Below are 19,565 nucleotides of genomic sequence, written 5' to 3'. Positions count from 1 at the left end.
TGCGCATCAAAGACGCCATCTTGGATGTTCAGGAGATCATGTAGCAATGAAACAACAGGCGCCAGATGGCCCAATTTCTAGCCCAAAGCCCACCAGACTCTTAACATAGACCTCTTCCACCCTGACCCCAACTTCCAGCCAGTCAAGCTCCGGTTCCAGATTTCCAGACAGCCAAGCCCCGGATCCATTCTCCAACAGCCAATTGGCCACTAATACCAGTCTACCAGCTCCACACTTGGGCCTCCTGCCTGCTGGACCCAGACCTGGCTACTCTTCAGCCAAGCTCTGGATTTTACTCGCCTCATTACCAATCTCTGAATTCATCATGTCAGATCTTCCTCAACCTCCACCTGGCCCAGAACTCATGTCATGTCACCCTCAATGTTTGGTTTCTTTTCTTCTCTCCATCACCGAGACGGCAATTTCTTGGCTGCCATCGATCCCAAATTCTGTCAATCATCATCAGGCATTCGACTCTGTACAGAGAACTGTACCACACCTTGCAGAGCATAAGCAAAATGCACTTAAAATGCACTAAAGTGTCTTTAAACAAAGAGTTAATGCTAAGAACAATGGGTACTTCAAGATAGTCCAGTTCACTGTGAGGGGGGATCTTTAACAGTTAGCATATGGCTTCAATTAGTGACTGGAATTAAAAGCACCCAGACTTGTCAAGCGGAATGATGGATTATGTTCTCATGATCACAATTATCCTTCACCTTATCCTGTCTCCCGTGATGTGATTATGGGTAATAACGTGCAAGGAATCCTCACAACTGGCCCCGAAGACTCGATTCTTATCTGAGGCTCAGAAAATAAATAGTCTTGAAGCTAATGAGTCAATCTGGCCGTATCCACTGAGCAATTAAGAATTTGTTCATTATAAGTGCTTGATATGTGTCCACCTCAGATAACTGTCACCAAATCAGGAAATCTCCACTACAAAGTACATCACTCTGACTGGCCATTGTATAATAAAAAACAATTGAGAGGTGTATCACAGAGATTGCGTGAAATGAAATTGAAGGAATTTGCTTTGTGAATCAAATGTAAAAAAGATACTGTTTTTGACACAAAAGATCAGAACAATCAGTTGACTAACTGTTGAATCACAGTCAAGAAGGAGAAAAAGATCTGGAAGGGAAAGATCAGGCTGAAAGAGGCTTTACAGGAGCTCAGAGAAGTTTAAGAATTCCATTAGATGGCGATCATGTATATTTAAGAGTTAAGTCCCTGATAATAAAGGCAAGTTAAGGGCCAACAAGGGAGAACCAATATCAAAAGGAGGAAGGAAGACAACGAAACAGACTGAGATTCATCATTCCAACTTCCCAGAACCAAGCCCAAGCATCCCAGAAGGAAGCAAGAAAATTGTGCAGACTCACAAGGACCAGCTCATATAAGCTCTTGAAATCATTGCAAAAGCTGTGAGCTTATCAATAATAAATTGAACTAACTAGAATTTAATACATCCAATTGACTCATTATCCAGTTGCTAACTTGTCAGATATACAATGAGTCTAGTCTAAACTAACCTTGTGTCTTTATTTTGGTAATGGACACTAAGCATAATATCAACTTGTCATAAGTAGATCCCAGCGATACTGAGTTACTATGGTATACCTGAACTGCCTTTATAACCTCAGATATTCATTCTATTAGTTAATAACATGAGTCTATCTTGCGTACCCTCACTGCTTAACATTATAAATTCTACTAATGTATTATCCTGTGTGTTAATAAAGAAATGTTAGTTCATAATTTATAGTTTGATTTCCTCTTTGATGACTTTGGTAAGGAAAAGTTAATTTATTCTTTCATTAGCTGATACATATCCTAATAAGGGGTTGGTAGTGTAATTGTTAATATAATCTGGACTGGTTTAATGTAAGACAGTTCAGACGAGCCAAATGCAAGCGTCCAGTATGTCTCTAGATGGGAAACACAAAATTTCCAGAAAGTTTTTTGATGAGAAGTTAAGATGAAAGGATTAAGGATTTATCTGGACCCCCTGATTAATCCCTTACCACGTTTGTTAGGGTAGAAATCCCAGTGTTCTTACAATAGTTCACGCACAAATTACCCAGCCTCCATTTGTAACCATTAGCCATTCTCTCTGTGCATTGTTTGTGCCTTTTCTCTGCCAGCCCGGAACTGAATTTTTACTTTCTCATTTTTTTCATCAACCATTTACGCTCCTACTCTGGCCCCTTATCTTCCTCTTGTTCTCATCTTCTACTTTCTTGGTTCCCCTTTTACAATCACTTCCTACCTTCTGTTCTTAATGCCTCCACATCTTCATCCTGGATGAATCAATCGATATCCTGAGCCTTAACCAAAACTTGGCTGACCAGTGGTCACCCTTTCCCCCTTGTCAAGGCCACCCTGCCGGGTATTCATCCACCACACACCACAAATCACCATGGCGATGGTATGGCTCTCGTTGCTCTCCTGTCTTTCCCTGCCCCCTTATTCCTCTGGCACTTTCTCTTCCTTTCAGCACCTCACTCTTTTCCTAACTCCTTCAAAATCCTCCAAGGCAACTTCCAAGTCAAATTCTACTTCCTCTTCTCCTCACTTTGCCTCTGAGTGACATCTCATCCTCGATTATTTCAACTTTCACCTAAATTCCCCTTGGCCGCCACCCCCCCCCCCCCCCCCCCACCCCAGCCCCGATTTATTTTCTCTCCTATCCTTACCCAAACTCACCCTCCACATAAAGGGGGAAATTTTAACCCCCAAGAACAGGTGGGTTGGGGGTGGGTGGGAGGTTAAAATGACAGCTTTTTGGAGTGGGACCACATCCCGGCTCCAACTCGCCCACTCCTGGGTTTAACCCAGGTGCGTTGGCTCGTGTGCACAGCAGACACTAGGAAGTCCAGCCCCCACTTAAAGCCGGCGAGCCAATACTTCAAAGGGCAATGTACCTCATTGAGATACTTGAGGAACTTAATATTTTGTGTATTAGACACTTAAAATGAATTTAACCTTACCTGTTCGGGTTTCCCATCGCTCCCAATTCACGTCAGGTGAAAGCAGGCAGGAAGGGCTGGATCCACGAGGCGAGGGCCTTTATTGCACTGCTTGTGGGCCCGGAGTTGCAGGGCTGCTTTATCCAGGCCCAACAAGCTCACCTGGCCGACGGAAACCCCGCCATCAGCCGACCCCTCCATTGGGGGACCAACCCCTCCATGGTAGACCCCCCAATGGTGGGACCCCCCCGCCCGGATCTCCGATGCTGGCTGACCCCCCCCCCCCCCACTGCTGTGGTCCATGACCCCCCACCTCCCCACCCACCTCCGATTTTTCCCAAGCCCGATGATCTCTCCCTCCCTCCCGCTTCCCTTTCTGATTTGCAGCTCCTTTCACTGCCGACAGGCTGGCTGCCTGTCATGTGGGAAACCCAGAAGCTCAAATACTTACCTTCAATTGAGTTGCGATCGCAGATTGTGACGCACTCACTTCGCTTCCGGGTTCTCCAGGTGAATATCTGCGGTGCCGTAGGGTGCCCAGCTCAGAGTGAAAGCTGTGCCCATAGTCTCTCACCCACATCCTTGACCTTGCCAGCTCAGAGTGAAAGCTGTGCCCATAGTCTCTCACCCACATCCTTGACCTTGCCAGCTCAGAGATCTTTCTCCTCGAGAAAGACATTTCTGGTCACTGTCTTGTTTTCCTGCCTGCTTCAACCCCTCTACAATCGTCCTGCACTTGTTAGGAATGTGAATTTTGTAATATTATAGAAAGAGGCTGCGGTCTTATGCCTGTGCGCCAAGAATGAATTTAACATGCAGTCAAACATCGAGATCACATAAGATACAGAAAATACACCCGTTACGGCCAGTTCAGCTCACCCCTCGAGATTTCTCCCTTCTTCATCTCCCAACTCCACATTACAGTGGTCTTGCTTTTAAACTCAACTAAAAGGCCATGACATCACCTGCGCCATGATCTTCACTTTTGGTCTTTACTGGCATGTTGAGCTAATAATTCCTAAAGATTCAAAAAGGCTCCACAGCACAATCTCAGGACATAACATAAACCACCTTATCTATTTATATGTACAGAAAAGAATATACATTTTGATGAACCATGAGAAGATTCGAACTATCCAAAGATATTTTATAGGACGGTTACAGGCTTACAGATATTGTCTGTCAGCTACATTTGCAGGTTTTTTAAATTCTAAGATTTTTAACTACAGAACCAAAAATAAAAGCAATACAAGTGATTCTATTGCATAAATTGGATTTCTTAACTATTTCATTTGGTTAATATTACACATTATGATACAAAGGAAAGCAGAATACATTGTATAAAAAGCAACAATACTAAGTTACCCACAAATACCACCATGTATCAAGAAATCATCCCCTGGAATTAAAAGATCCTCCAGCTCCCCTTTTGCCATTATCCATCCTGTGGATAATTCTGACTAAGTATTATTTCTCCCCAGTCCTCAAGTGTCCCAATTTCAGTGTTAACTCAGGGGAACCCAAACCTAAATTTTGGAATTTCGAATTATATGCCCCTCTCTACTTTAATTTCAATCCCTCTGATAAGTATCTGTGTGTTTAACTCTATCCTGATTGTTTCATTAATTTGTATCTAAAATGTCGATTTCTCTGTGGAGCATGCGTCAGTGCCTTGAGTAAAAGGTTTTAATCAGTAGTGATACTGTATATGTCCTCACTCTCCTGAGCCACATTAACCATTTCATGTAGCGTTGTCAACTTGACTGAGCATGTCTGAGACCCGTTCTTCAGTGCATCTTGATCATGCATTCCGCATTCTAGTTGCCCCACATGCAACACATCACATCTGGACACACAGCAGTATCCTGAGCTCATTCCAACAAGTGACATCAGATACAAGCCATTCCTGCGCTTCCAGGCTATCTCATTGTAAGATCAGTGGGGGTGGGGGTGTGGAGGTCTTTGATTAGAATCTCCCCCTGCATGGTCCCCGGTAGTGGCCATGTTATAAAATGCATAAACAACATGCTTCTCATTACTCAGCATAGTCTACAACACAACCATCTCCAAAAGAAAGCTATTAATAACTATTCTTAACTACTCTTTCACTAGATTGTGTATTGATACCTGATTGAAATCCTTTGGTGGGTTTTCCCAGATGATGTATGTTTCTCACGAGTGTACTCATGACCTTTTTCCCTGTTCATTTGGTTCTGGTTATCACAAAATTGACCATTATCACCCCATAACCTCCCAGGGTGCTGATTTTAGACCCCAATTGGTAGTGTAATGTTTTCTGCTTATACCTCATTTTCAGTAGCTTCCTCATGTCCAATTAACTTATCTGTTCCTATAATATTATCATTTTATTTCACTTGTAAGTCCTGGAGAAACCTTATCTATCCAGTAAACTTTAAGTCATTACCCCTTAAAACATAGATTAAGAGTTCGGATCAAACTGTGAGAGAACTATCAATACATTAGTTTATTAAACCCTTTTTGGACCTCTTTAGAATATAATGTATGTTGGAGTCAATTTCCCTTTTTCTCAGTGTATAGGTGGTCCCCTCCCAATGTTTTGTGCAGGTCGTATTGAAAGTTCTGAGTGGCCATTGTGTTCTGGCAGAGCCACCAATCATGGCATGGTCCCCCCCTCCCCCTCCAGCCCCTCCCCCTCCCCCCTTCAAGCAATTTGTGATGCAAACTGAGAACGGACAGTGAATGGGTTAAAACGGAGAGGCTAAGCTTCACTCTGCCTTATCGCCGTGCTGTGCCATTTGATGATATTCTTCTGTTGTCTGTAGAAACAAGCAAAGTGTCAGCCGAAAACAAAACTTAAGGAACTCAATTTGAGTCCTGAACCTTAAAAGAAATTCTAATAAGGCGTGATGTCTTTTCATTCAGCACTGCAACTTAGCAAAATTTTTAAAGGAATTTCGGTAAGTATTTGAAAACAAGGAATATGATGGGATGCAGGGATGAGGCAGGGAAATGTGAAACTCCTCCTTTAAGACACTCCTTAAAACCTACCTCTTTGACCAAGCTTTTGGTCACCTGTCCTGATATCCCTTTATGTGGCTCGCAGTCAAATTTTGTTTGATTACGTTCCTATGAAGCACTTTGGGATGATTTACCACATTAAAGGCGCTATATAAATACAAGTTGTTGTTGTAAATTAAAAATCTCCCAAAGAAGGGTTAGCACTGATACCGGTGCAATGCGCCAAATTATACCCCTTGATCATACATCTCATTGTTACCTCTTTCAACTTTCAGTTAATATTTACTAAAGTTCAAAGTTGCAAAGCTAATTATCAACCAAGTTGTGACATATATTGTACTGGGCAATATGGGAATACCAAACCCTTAAAATTTTATAAAAGCAAAATACTGCAGATGCTGGAAATCTGAAATAAAAACAGAAAATGCTGGAAACACTCAGCAGGTCAGGCAGCATCTGTGGAGAGAGAAACAGAGTTAACATTTCAGATCGATGACCTTTCATCAGAACTTAAAGATTTATTATCCATTTGGGAAATAAATTTCAGCACATCAAACTTTCTCCAGCTAACTGCAGGCAGAATAATTGGAGAAGTCTAGTGACATAAGAACATAAGAAATGGGAGCAGGAGTAGGCCATACGGCCCCTCGAGCCTGCTCCACCGTTCAATCAAATCATGGCTGATCTTTGACCTCAACTCCACTTTCCCGCCCGATCCCCATATCCCTTGATTCCCCTGATTCCCCTAGAGCCCAAAAATCTATCGATCCCAGCCTTGAATATATTCAATGACTCAGCATCCACAGCCCTCTGGAGCAGAGAATTCCAAAGATTCACAACCCTCTGCGTTAAGAAATTCCTCCTCATCTCAGCCTTCAATGGCCGACCCCTAATCCTGCAACTATGCCCCCTAGTTCTAGACTCTCTAGCCAGGGGAAACAATCACTCAGTATCTACCCTGTCAAGCCCCCTCAGAATCTTATATGTTTCAATGAGATCGCCTCTCATTCTTCTAAACTCCAGAGAATATAGGCCCATTCTACTCAACCTCTCCTCATAGGACAACCCTCTCATCCCAGGAATTACTCTAGTGAACCTTCGTTGCACCACCTCTAAGGCAAGTATATCCTTCCTTAGATAAGGGGAACAAAACTGTACGCAGTACTCCAGGTGAAGTCTCGATAAAGCCCTATACAACTGTAGTAAGACTTCCTTACTCTTGTACTCCAACCCCCTTGCATTAAAGGCCAACATGCCATTTGCTTTCCTAATTGCTCGCTGTACCTGCAAACTAACTTTTTGTCTTTCTTGTACAAGGACACCCAAGTCTCTCTGAACACCAACATTTAATAGTTTCTCACCATTTAAACAATATTCTGTTTTTCTTTTCTTCCTACCAAAGTGAATAACCTCACATTTCCCCACATTATACTCCATCTGCCACCTTCTTGCCCGCTCACTTAATCTGTCTATATCCCTTTGCAGACTCTTTGTGTCCTCCTCACAGCTTGCTTTGCCACCTAGCTTTGTATTGTCAGCAAACCTGGATACATTACACTCCGTCCCTTCATCTAAGTCATTAATATAGATTATAAATAGCTGAGGCCCAAGCACCGAGCCTTGTGGCACCCCACTAGTTACAGCCTGCCAACCTGAGAATGACCTGTTTATCCCTACTCTCTGTTTTCTGTCCTTTAGCCAATCCTCTATCCATGCTAATATATTACCCCCAACCCCATGAGCCCTTACCTTGTGTAACAACCCTTTACGTGGCACCTTGTCGAATGCCTTTTGAAAATCCAATTATATTACATCTACTGGTTCTCCTTTATCTATCAAAAAACTCCAATAAATTTGTCAAACACGATTTCCCTTTCATAACACCATGTTGACTCTGCCTAATCATATTATGATTTTCTAAGTGCCCTGTTACCACTTCCTTAATAATGGATTCCAGCATTTTCCCGACGACCGATGTCAGGCTAACTGGCCTGTGGTTCCTCGTTTTCTTTCTCCCTCCCTTCTTGAATAGCAGGGTAACATTTGCTACCTTCCAATCCACTGGGACCGTTCCAGAATCCAGAGAATTTCGGAAGATCATAACCAATGCAGCCACTATCTCTGCAGTCACCTCTTTTAGAACATTAAGATGTTGGCCATCAAGTCCAGGGGATTTATCGGCTTTTAGTCCCATTAGTTTGTCCAGTACTTTTTCTCTAGTGATATTAATTGTTTTAAGTTCCTCACTCTCATTTACCCCTTGGTTCCCTACTATTTTTGGAATGCTTTTTGTGTCTTCCACTGTGAAGTCAGATACAAAATATTTGTTCAACGCATCTGCCATTTCCTTATTCCCCATTATAATAGGAACATAGGAACAGGAGTAGGCCATTCAGCCCCTCGTGCCTGCTCCGCCATTTGATAAGATCATGGCTGATCTGTGATCTAGCTCCATATACCTGCCTTTGGCCCATATCCCTTAAAATTTCTCCTGTCTGAGCCTCTAAGGGACCAATGTTTACTTTTGCTACTCTCTTCCTTATTACATACTTGTAGAAGCTCTTGCAATCCATTTTTATATTTCTTGCTAGTCTACTCTCAGATTTTATTTTCTCCCTTTTTATTAAGTTTTTGGTCGTCCTTTGTTTGTTTCTAAAACACTTCCAATCCCCAGGCTTATTACTCTTCTTGGCAACATTATAGGCCTCTTCTTTCAATCTAATACTCTCCTTAATTTCTTTAGTTAGCCACGGGTGGATCACTTTTCCCATGGAGTTTTTATTTCTCAATGGAATGTATATTTGTTGAGAACATTGGAATATTTCTTTAATTGTTTGCCATTGCTTTTCAACTGTCAAACCCTTTAATTTAATTTCCCAATCTACCTTTGACAACTTGCCAGACGCGAATTTATCCGTACTTAGACATTCTGTAGTATTTAAATGTCACACTGTTCCACACCAGTCTTTAATTATCCAATCACAGTTAATGAAAACATGATGAGCTGGTGCCCAGAGTTGGATGTCCAAATCTCTGAGAAGCAGAGAAAGGAAAACAATTAATTCAGCAACAACCTTTCTCAGGATGCATATTTCGTCTTTTTGTAGCCTATCTAATATTGCCAATCAGTCTGATTGGAGCCAATGGATCAAAAAAAGCTATAACTTTTAAAAAAATATTCAATGATGTAATTACAACTCCCATGGCATTATTCAAAGAAGAGCAGGGGAGTTCTCCCCAGTATCCTGGCCACTATTTCCTCAACCAACATCACTAAAACAGGTTATCTGCTTTTTCCACATTGCAGCTTGCGGGATCTTGCTGTGCGCACAAATTGGCTGCTGTGTTTCCTACATTACAACAGTGATTACACTTCAAAAATACTTCACTGGTTGTGAAGCGCTTTGAAATGTCCTGAGGTCGTGAAAGGCATTCTGTAAAATGCAAGTTCTTTCTTTATTCTTTGTTCTCTTATCACACGGTGCTTTAACTCCAAAATCCAGTATTATAACAATGGCTGTTATTCTTAATTGCTCCAGATTAATTGCTGCAACCCATCTCAGTCTGTTACAACAAACACAGCTCAAAGGCAGAACATTCTCTCGGCAGGATCGCGGGGATCTGTTAGTAACATATTAAAATCCTTCAGGTGGTAATACTGTAAGGCCCCCAGACCATCAATGGGTAATGCTGTAACAGTAACAGCTAATGTTCTCACCTCTTCCAGAGGTGGTGCTGTAACCCTCTCTCAGTCTGTTATAATAAATACCTGTGGGCCAGGGTGGTAATTGGACCTCCTTGAACCCGCTTTACGACCCTCGCACAAAGGACGCCTGAAAGATGCCCAGCCCGACATTGGGTCGGGCCATTTTTCAGGCGTCCCTGGCGGCCTCCTAAATCAGGCGTTGGGCCCCTATCATATGTAAATAAGGGGCCTAACACCTGTGTTAGACCCTCGCCACCAAACTGGATACCGGTGAGTGGTGCAAAAGCCGGGCCTGTTCCATTCAGAATTCTTCATTGGCCTTTATGGCCTTAGCAGAGTCGCTACTAAACGGTTAGTTTAAATTTTAAAAATTCTAAAACCGTTCCTGTGGGGCCAGGAGAAGCAGGAGTGTCCCCAGGACTCCCCAGTATCCCAATCGCACCCCCCCCACCTGTGCCCCTTCACCCCCTCCCCTCCCCTTCCCAGGACCCATTCTCAGGCAAATGGCCCAAAATTAATCTTTATAAAATGGGCGAGCTGCTTGTGGAGATTCGACAGGCGCCGGCAGCTCAAACTATTAGTGTTAATGAGGCCTGAGTCCCAATTTGGGGCCTCCCGGATGAGGCACCGCTCTGTGTACCGCGCCCACTTCAAGCCCAAAAATAGGCCTAAAGCAATTTCAACCACACCATTTTCACCAGCTAAACATGAGCAATGCCACAGGAGATTCACTAGCGTGTATGCGTGTGTATATATCTTCTATATATACCATAAATATGTATACCCTATATATCCCATATATTCCCTGTGAAAATATACCTCCTACATATACCTCCCTAATACCTTATATATATAATTTCCTGCATATATATAACTCCTATATTTATCTTATATATAATCTTCTGTATATATTTCCCTAATATCTCATATATATAATCTGCTTTGTGTATATATCATATGTATATATACATATAATCTATATATATAATTTCCAATACATACACATATATATATATATATAAATGACATGGACAAGACCACATCAACAGAATCCCAAAGAATTAAGCAGCAGACCAAGTGGTCAACACTGTAACCAGAGTCATATCTTTGAGCCACGAAGTGGCAGATACAGGTTAAGTGCAGAAAGTGGTCAGTTTGTGCATGTGCGTTGGCCAAACAGTCACTGACATTAAAGGCTAAATTCATCAATCCCTCACTGCCAGGAGGGAGCACAGGTTGGAATGAGCTACAATAGCACAGCCTCGATTTCCCAACCCTTTCATCGTGGTTTCCAATGGGAGCGCTGGATTTAACATCACTGTCAAGAATGTACCATTTCTCTTTTTTTAAAAAACTATAATAGAATCAAACAAAGTATGGTCAAAGACGGCACAAAAAAGATTAACCCTCGACAGTGAAGCCCAACAAAGACAGACTTGTCTCTCTGAGCATTGGTATAAAGCTCTTAAATTTAACACTCCACCCACAGTGATTTTACATTGTGTAATTTACACTGTCCTCGCTTATCCCGGACAGACGCCTATATCGGGCAAATGGCGCGAACCCTCAATTACAAAGGCACCGCTTAAACCCTGTTAAGCGCGCCGACCATTTCGTGCAGTTCAGTACTCACCTATACAAGAAGCTCCACTGACTTCGGGCACAGTCAGGTGTTGAAGGAGCATCAATCAGCTGCTCGCCGGTGCGAACCTGTCTCGCGGTAGCACCAACGCACCCGTTATATGTGGTAGGGACTGCACACTGAGTTTGGCCGAGTATGGAGTTGGAGCAAATAATATACTGTGGAGAAATAATTGTGGGTTTTGCACCACCGTGTGGCCCATTAGATTATGACACCACATTTCACTGGTACCGGGATCTTGCAGCAGTCACTGGTAGTTGAGTCTGCATAAAAGCTGCGCCCAAAACTCGGCATCAGAGAAGCCAATCTGGGTCTCACAGTAAGTTCCTCCTCCAAAAGGACAACCTGTCTAAGAGGGACTTTTAACTCGATCTTTAATATTTTAATCTTTTGGCAGCTGACTGGTCTGGGGACACTGCCACCTCCCTCAGACGAGGTTTCTTTTTTGTTTCAGTTCACTTATTGGCCTGGAAATTCTCCCGTGCAGAGCCCATTTCTCGGTCGGCTAAACGGCTTCCTAAGCCTCCAATATGGCGAGCAGGAGGCGCATGCTCATCACAAGCTGGAAATGAGCTGCCCGCCATATTGGTAAAGGCCAAAAATAAAGCGGGCAGTGCCCACAAACAGGTGTAAGTCCCTTCGCATATTCGAATATGGGGCCGAATGCCTGTTTAAAGCCCCCACAGCAAATTAGTTTGCCTTGAGGCAGTTGGTGCGCATCGCACTCAGGAAAACCAGGTCCACGTGCAGCCTAGCAGGCCATCCGTAAAGGGACCGCTGCAGGCCGCAACCAACAAGGTAAATGTTTAAAAAATATTTACCTGAACGTGGAGCCGGGAACAGCTGCCCCCGACCCCACAGTAATAGAACGCGGGCCTCTGCCAGCCGCTCCCCCTCCCCCCAACCAGGCCCCCTAACCAATGTTGTGTATAAATTGATCATTATTCTTTTACTCTATGCCATTATTTACTAAAACCCAAAATACTATTGGCATTTTTAATTGGTTTATTTACACACACTCCCAATTTCAGAGTATTATCTATTTGAACCCTTGGTCTCTAATTGTCCACACCCTTCAGCAGCTTCCAGCGGATCTATATTCCCATTCCTTGTTTTTCCTCCCAAAATATACTGCCTCACACTTCTCCATGTTAAATTGTGTCGGCCACCTGTCTGCCCAATCCCCCGACCCATTCGTGCCCTCTTGCAGAGTCCTCCTTGGTGTTTGCCAAACCTTTATCTTAATTTGAGCACATTTTGATATCATGCTCCCTATAGTCAAGTTCCAGTCTTTGAGATACACTGAGAACAAAAGTGGAGCCAGCACTGACTCCTGGAGTGCACCACTTCCCACCCTTCTCCAATCTGAGCAACACCCATTCATTCTGATCCTTTGTTATCTGTCCGTCAATCAGCTTCCTATCCATTCCGCTGTTACATTTCCTCTTATACCATGAGCCTGAATCTTTCTAACAGCCCTCTTGTAAGAAACCTTAAGATGATGAAGTAACTGGTGAGGTACTGTACGTGTGTCACGGGTACCTTTCTGACTTTACAGGCCTGTAGTTACCTGCTTTCTCTCTCCCACCCTTCTTAAATAATGGAGTGGCATTAACAATTTTCCAGTCTAACGGCACAATTCCCAAATCAAGAGAGGTTCGAAAGATTATAACTAACATTTCTGCAATTTCCTCAACTACTTCTTTTAATTCCCTGGGGTGGAAACTATCAGGTCCTGGAGATTTATTTATCCTAAGTCCCATTATTTAATCCATTACCATTTTTTTTACTAATATTGAATCCAATAAGTTTCTCACCTTGATTTATTTTTAGTTTCCCTTCTATCACTGGTATGTTATCCTCTTCCTCTATTGTGAAAATGGATACAAAATATTCATTTAACAAATCAGCCATCACCCTGTTACCTATTACAGTATCACCTGCGTCTGTCTGTAATCGACTCACATCTCCCTTAGTCACTCTCTTACTCTTAATATACGTATAAACATTTTTGCTATTAGTTTTTATATTACTTGCAAGTTTTTTCTTGTATTCTCTTTTTACAGCTCTTAATCTTTTCTTTGTGTCTTTCTATATTTCTCCCACTCCACTGGATTACCACTTTTCTTGGCATTTATGTAAGCCACTTCCTTTAGTTTTATACTGTGTCTTATCTCACACGTTGACCATGGTTGCCGACTGTACAAGTGAAACATTTGCTCTTTAGGTGTATGTATTGGTCTTGTATTGTACTAAATACTTCTTTGAATACCTCCCACTGTTTTTCTGCAGGTTTACCTGTTAACAGCTCAACCCAGTTTAACGTGTTCAGCTCACGTCTCGTTCCTTCAATGTCAGCCTTACTTAAGTTTAATACCTTAGTTAGTGTGGGATCTTTCTCCTTCTCAAACTTAATGTCAAACTCGATCATATTATCACACCGCTCCCAACACACCCATCGACACGCCCTCTCCCGACATTCACACGCGCCCCTCCCTACAGTCACCCAACACACGCCCTCTCTCCACACACGCACGCCCTCTCCCCCCCTCCTCACACACACACTCACACACACACACTCACACTCACTCACACACTCACTCACTCACTCACACACTCACTCACTCACTCACACACACACTCACACACTCACACACACACTCACACTCACACACACTCACTCACTCACACACTCACTCACTCACTCACACACACACTCACACTCACACACACTCACTCACTCACACACTCACTCACTCACACACTCACACTCACACTCACTCACTCACACACACTCACTCACTCACTCACACACTCACTCACACACTCACTCACACACTCACACACTCACTCACTCACACACTCACACACTCACTCACACACTCACTCACACACTCACTCACACACTCACACTCACACACACTCACTCACTCACACACTCACACTCACACACACTCACTCACACTCACACACACTCACTCACTCACACACTCACTCACTCACTCACACACTCACACTCACACTCACACACACTCACTCACTCACACACACACACACTCACTCACATCTCACCCACGACACACCCACAGAAAACCTGTGGTTAAACCCAGTATGACATCACAATCCCATTAGCACATCATGCAGGGCCCTCGATCCAGTGTCACCGTCTGCTCTCAATCCAGCGTCACTGTTGGCCTTCGATCCAGTGTCACTGTCTGCTCTCGATCCAGTGTCACCGTCGGCCCTCGATCCAGTGTCACCGTCGGCCCTCGATCCAGTGTCACCGTCGGCCCTCGATCCAGTGTCACCGTCGGCCCTCGATCCAGTGTCACCATCGGCCCTCCATCCAGTTTAACCGTTGGCCCTCGATCCAGTGTCACCGTCGGCCCTCGATCCAGTGTCACTGTCGGCCCTCCATCCAGTGTCACCGTCGGCCCTCCATCCAGTGTCACCGTCGGCCCTCGATCCAGTGTCACCGTCGGCCCTCGATCCAGTGTCACCGTCGGCCCTCCATCCAGTGTCACCGTCGGCCCTCCATCCAGTGTCACCATCGGCCCTCGATCCAGTGTCACTGTCGGCCCTCGATCCAGTGTCACTGTCGGCCCTCCATCCAGTGTCACCATTGGCCCTCCATCCAGTGTCACTGTCGGCCCTCGATCCAGTGTCACTGTCGGCCCTCGATCCAGTGTCACTGTCGGCCCTCCATCCAGTTTAACTGTTGGCCCTCGATCCAGTGTCACTGTCGGCCCTCGATCCAGTGTCACTGTCGGCCCTCGATCCAGTGTCACTGTCGGCCCTCCATCCAGTTTAACTGTCTTCATTTAAAGCCCAACAACCTGAACAAAAGGTCATCATATCGTGATATGCAAATGAACAGAACTGTTCTGTCAGCCTATCATTGGTCCTTTGATCAAAACATAATTCGAAGACTCGACACCTGAACCAATCGTATTTGATTCCGTGGACTATTTAAGTCGATTGTCTGTCAGAATCCATTCGGTTAACTGACGTTCAGGTGGGTTAAGCTCAGGTAACTGCTGGGTGTGTGCGCGTATCATCATTTAGATTCGGTATTTGCTGATGTACTCGCTCTCATTTATTCTACAGTCTAGTATTTCTCATCTAAAAGGGCCACCGCTGGGTAATAACCATTCTGAATCTGTGTCAAAAAGTTATTTCAGAGCTAATGCCTCAGAGACCAGTGTCCTACTGAGGTAAACAGAACAAGAGGATCCCTGATTTAGTTCCTGGTCTCTGCTGAATTGGCCGTTGTCAGCCAGGATGGCAGTAGAGCTGACACCACTGTCCAAGAGTGCAAAAATCACCAGGGTCCCTGCTCCTGATTGTTATCCGTGTGGGGTATGTGTGGGGTGTGGGGTGTGGGGTGCGTGGGATATGGGGTTTGGGGTGTGGGAGTGGGTGTGAGGAGGTGTGGGGGGTAGGAGGGAGTGTGGGGTAGGGTGGACATTGGTTGATGACAGACACAGGCCCAGATGTGGTGGTCCCCATTCAAAGTGCCTGTTGACTGTTATAATATAGGGGGAGGGGGGAAGAGAACAGCTGAAATGGTCAAGGCCATGTGTCATTCCCATCACGTTGACTCTGTGTATGGCGGTTGTGATGTCATGATTCGTGTTTCAGAACGGGTTCCATCACCGTGTTGGAGTGTTTGGCCAACACAGGGAACGTTAGTCGATAAAGCCAGAGTCCCGTCCCTACAAGCACCACCGGAAATATTACTCCCCCTCCCCCAGACCATTGCCCTCCCCATCACCTTTAAAAGCCGGCAGAGAATTGAGGCAATTTCTTTCCCTCCCATTGATGTACCGCTGATCCCAGGTACTGACAGAGAAGGATGTCAGTCCCTGCCGGGGGTGCGGTGGAAATCATGCAAAAGGGCCTGGTACTAGTCACCCCTCCCTCTCTTCTGTCCCCACCCCTCCTCAGACAGTCCAGGGGCACACAGACAGCCTTTATTGCCACTGCTGGGCGCCTCTGACCCCTTTAAAGCTGGCCCCTCCTCAGCAGGTGTCCCAGATTTTCCTCCCTAACAACGGCAGGCTCCCTCCGTGTGGTGGAGTTCCTGCAGGGGGTGCCTGCGCTGCCCGACCCAGGAAAACAAGTTGGGCGTCACGGTGGAGTCAGGAGAACGGGCGGAGATCTCGCCCCAGAGGAAAATCCAGCCCAGAATGTGTGCGTTTTCCTCCAAGAATTCTGAGCATGGGAGACCTGTCTTCAAACAATGGAGAACATGTTAAACAAAGACTTGCATTTATATAGCGCCTTTCATGATCTCCGGACGTCCCAAAGCGCTCTACAGCTAATGAAGTACTTTTGAAGTGTAGTCACTGTTGTAATGTAGGAAACGCGGCAGCCAATTTGTGCACAGCAAGATCCCATAGACAACAACAACTCTGGTTAGACATATTCCCTGGAGGTTTCATCACATGACCCCCCTTCACCAACTGCCCAGCCCAGTCAAACAGCCTTTTATCCCATCGCCAATATTTTTATATCTACTAGAAAGAAGTGTTCAAAGAAAATGAAGAAAACACAATTTATTTCAAGCCCCGTTGATTTTTCTCCTGGGTGTTGCTCACAGCAGTGTCCAGGAGATTCAGCTTTAATTCCTGGAGACTCAGGACAATCCTGGAGGGTTGGCAACCCTAAGGTTTGAACAGGGCCATTGCCCCAATGGTAGATAAATCCCAGATCAGAACCCTGAGATGCGTTCGTGTCAGCAAGGTGAGAATACTGGGGCCGTAGATGTAAACTACATCTGAGGTGCCCGAGGGTTCATGGGACACACCTACAATTTGTGTGTTTCTTTCATTTTATTGGAATATTTTTGTTTATTAGTTACAAAAATATTCACCAGAATGATACCGGGGCTAAAGGGTTAAATTATGACGACATCTTGCATAGCCTGGGCTTGTATTCCCTTGAGTATAGAAGATTAAAGGGTGATCTAATGGAGGTGTTTAAGATGGTTAAAGGATTTGATTGGGTAGATAGAATCTATTACCTCCGATGGGGAAGTCCAGAACAAGGAGCATAACCTCCAAATTAGAGCTAGGCCGTTCAATAGTGATGTCAGGAAGCATTTCTTCACACAAAGGGGAGTGGAAATCTGGAACTTTCTCCCCCAAAACACTGTTGAAGCTGGGGGTCAATTGAAAATTTCAAAACTGAGATTGATAGATTTTTGTTAGGCAAGGGTACTAAGGGTTAAGGAACCAAGGCAGGTAGATGGAGTTAAGGTCCAGATCGGCCAAAATCTAATTCAATGGCGGAACAGACTTGAGGGGCTGAAATGGCCTCCTCCTGTTCCTGTGTACATCGCCCATGAAGTCAAAAGGTTTGGATGCTCCTGGTTTACAACATCTAGAAACTACTATAAAGAAAGTATCTACCAGAAAGGGCACCACACTTTAGGAAGGATGTCAAAGCCTTAGAAAGGATGCAAAAGAGATTTAGTAGAATGGTACCAGGGATGAGCGACTTCAGTTATGTTTTTTTATTCATTCATGGAATGTGGGCGTCGCTGGCGAGGCCGGCATTTATTGCCCATCCCTAATTGCCCTTGAGAAGGTGGTGGTGAGCCGCCTTCTTGAACTGCTGCAGTTCAAGACGATGAAGGAACGGCGATATATTTCCAAGTTGGGATGGTGTGTGACTTGGAGGGGAACGTGCAGGTGGTGTTGTTCCCATGTGCCTACTGCCCTTGTCCTTCTAGGTGGCAGAGGTGGCGGGTTTGGGAGATGCTGACAAAGAAGCCTTGGCGAGTTGCTGCAGTGCATCCTGTGGATGGTACACAGTGCAGCCACTGTGCGCCGGTGGTGAAGGGAGTGAATGTTTCGGGTGGTGGATGGGGTGCCAATCAAGCGGGCTGCTTTGTCCTGGATGATGTCGAGCTTCTTGAGTGTTGTTGGAGCTGCACTCATCCAGGCAAGTGGAGAGTATTCCATCACATTCCTGACTTGTGCCCTGTAGATGGTGGAAAGGCTTTGGGGGGTCAGGAGGTGAGTCACTCACCGCAGAATACCCAGCCTCTGACCTTCTCTTGTAGCCACAGTATTTATATGGCTGGTCCAGTTAAGTTTCTGTTCAATGGTGACCCCCTGGATGTTGATGGTGGGGGATTCGGCGATGGTAATGCCGTTGAATATCAAGGGGAGGTGGTTAAACTCTCTCTTGTTGGAGATGGTCATTGCCTGGCACTTGTCTGGCGCGAATGTTACTTGTCACTTATGAGCCCAAGCCTGGATGTTGTCCAGGTCTTGCTGCATGTGGGCTCAGACTGCTTCTCTATCTGAGGGGTTTTGAATGGAACGGAACACTGTGCAATCATTAGCGAACATCCCCATTTCTGACCTTATGATGGAGGGAAGGTTATTGATGAAGCAGCTGAAGATGGTTGGGCCTAGGACACTGTCCTGAGGAATTCCTGCAGCAGTGTCCTGGGGCTGAATTGATTGGCCTCCAACAACCACTACCATCTTCCTTTGTGCTAGGTATGACTCCAGCCACTGGAGAGTTTTCCCCCTGATTCCCATTGACTTCAATTTTACTAGGGCTCCTTGGTGCCACACTCGGTCAAATGCTGCCTTGATGTCAAGGGCAGTCACTCTCACCTCACCTCTGGAATTCAGCTCTTTTGTCCATATTTGGACCAAGGCTGTAATGAGGTCTGGAGCCGAGTGGTCCTGGCGGAACCCAAACTGAGCATCGGTGAGCAGGTTATCGGTGAGTAAGTGCCGCATGATAGCACTGTCAACAACACCTTCCATCACTTTGCTGATGATTGAGAGTAGACTGATGGGGCGGTAATTGGTCGGATTGGAGTTGTCCTGCTTTTTGTGGACAGGACATACCTGGGCAATTTTCCACATTGTCGGGTAGAGGCCAGTGTTGTAGCTGTACTGGAACAGCTTGGCTAGAGGCGCAGCTCGTTCTGGAGCACAAGGCTTCAGCACTACAGCCGGGATGTTGTCGGGGCCCATAGCCTTTGCTGTATCCAGTGCACTCAGCTGTTTCTTGATATCACGTGGAGTGAATCGAATGTGGAGAGACTTGAGAAGCTGGGGTTGTTCTCCTTAGAACAGAGAAGGTTATGGGGAGATTTGATGGAGGTGTTTAAAATCATGAACGGTTTTAATAGAGTAAATGAGGAGAAACTATTTCCAGTGGCAGAAGGGTCAGTAACCAGAGGACACAGATTTAAGGTGATCGGCAAAAGAACCGG

Source organism: Heptranchias perlo, chromosome 30, assembly GCF_035084215.1.
Source record: "Heptranchias perlo isolate sHepPer1 chromosome 30, sHepPer1.hap1, whole genome shotgun sequence".
Taxonomy (NCBI): Eukaryota; Metazoa; Chordata; class Chondrichthyes; order Hexanchiformes; family Hexanchidae; genus Heptranchias; species Heptranchias perlo.
The sequence above is the reverse complement of the archived record's forward strand: the minus strand, read 5'-3'. Positions refer to the sequence as shown.